This window comes from Prionailurus bengalensis, chromosome A2 (genome assembly GCF_016509475.1).
Source record: "Prionailurus bengalensis isolate Pbe53 chromosome A2, Fcat_Pben_1.1_paternal_pri, whole genome shotgun sequence".
In the NCBI taxonomy this organism is placed as follows: domain Eukaryota; kingdom Metazoa; phylum Chordata; class Mammalia; order Carnivora; family Felidae; genus Prionailurus; species Prionailurus bengalensis.
The window spans coordinates 105,294,961-105,296,700 of NC_057348.1; the positions used below are offsets into that span (position 1 = coordinate 105,294,961).

A 1,740-nucleotide genomic window follows, 5' to 3' on the forward strand; every position below is an offset into this window, starting at 1 on the left:
GTTGGCCACTGCAAGTATGAGCTTCAGTTATGTTGTGCGCTTCTGAGACACAAGTTCAGACATTTCTCAGATATTCACACTGCAGGTGGGCTGATGTTAAAAGGAAGAGATGACCCTTATTTGTCTTGCTTATGACCCTTATTCCTCATACTTTGGGGGGCAGCACTGACATGAGAGGGGCAGTATGTGTGTTCATTAATACCGGACTTGGAGTAAGACGACCACGTTCAAAATTCAGGGCAAGTTATCTCACCTTTAAGTTTTCATTTCATCACCTTGATTTAATATCCAATATTACCAGTCTCATTGCATTGTTGTGAACTTTAATGAAATTTCTATGTAAGCTGGCACTGAGTAAGTAGACAGCAAGCATTGCTTTTAATAGTTATGATTAATTTATTCCCTGTTTGGTTTTCTATTCTTTTATTTTTGTTAACAAGCACTTTGGGGAAAAGTTAGAGCCTATTTTTTTTTTTTTAATTTTGGTGATTTGGGCAGTTTTTTTGAAACTGTTTATTTTCTGTCAACCTCATTTCTATTTTGTTTGCCTTTGTAGAAGAGCAGCTTAAGACCATCCAGTGGTTGTTCCTGCCCATTCAGTGGCCGGGCAGAGGGAGCTGCACACCAGTCTTCAATGGTAGGCTGAGCGCTCCAGTCTTCAGGAGGGAGCTGCTGAGTAGGCACAGAGGGTACCTGCATGCCTTCAGACCGGTCCTCGACTTCAGGTCGAGTCCAGTGAACTCAGGAGCTGGAGTCGTCCCTTTACCCTGAAATCCCTCCTTGGTCCCAACTTTTTCAGCAGCAGCCTGCTCTTCCTTTTCAATGTATTCAGGATCTCTGTAGAAGTAGAGATCAGGCATGCGCAGGCATGGTGACCTGCACGGGCATAACTTCCCGGGCCAGCATCCACCACAACAGACCCACCACGTGAGCTCCACCGTTGTTGCAAGGGGTGACAGTGTCCACATAGTTCAGAGGAGAGTGTGTATTACACTGAGCGATGGTGGGCAGGTTAAATATGTTAACCTCTATGAGAGGCTGGTGGTCAACCCTGGGAGCAGTAACCACCAGAAGTCTCGGCTCCACAAAGGTGCCTGGATGTGGTTAGTGAAAGTTCCAGGAGCGAAGCAGCCAGCAATAGAAGTGGCTCCACGAGCAGCAGCAAACTTCAGCACAGCTCGCTCGCTGGATGATATGACACTGACATCCAGCCGGATTTTCAATGGCAACGGTGGCTCTAGCTGCCAGCACATGTTTCTCCCAAGTTCTCTTCAGTTTTATGTAGATACCATCACCTTTTCTTTTGTAGATGTACTGTTCCATTTGAAAGTTGAGGTTGGTGACACCAAGGTGGGTTCCTGCTGCAAAGAATTTGAGGACATCCTCCTCTTTCATTTGCAGGCCATCAGAGGCTCCCAACATCGTGAAAGTTTCTCTCTGAGTTAGGACGGGGATGCAAAACGCCCTATGGACCCCTCCCTGGGCAGCGCATAAAGCGATTTCAACAGTTTGATGAGCTATGACTTTCATTCCAAAGGTAGAAATCCAGACAAAGTTTGTTGTATGTATCATTTACTTTTAGTTTACTTGTATAATGCCACTTGCCCATCCCCCTCCTCTCTTGTCTCCTGCCAACGGGTCGGCATTTGACATGTTTGGCTAGGAGAGATACAAAGTGAGAAGGCGGGGGTGGTTCTTTGCAGGACTTCTCTCCTAATCCCCAAAGTCTATCTTTTCTAT

At 46.0% G+C, this 1,740-nt stretch overlaps 1 pseudogene; it reads right to left on the reverse strand.

Annotated features, from left to right (window-relative positions):
- Nucleotides 1-565: 565 nt before the first annotated feature.
- On the reverse strand, nt 566-1,422 carry LOC122487942 (annotated as a pseudogene).
- Nucleotides 1,423-1,740: the final 318 nt, after the last annotated feature.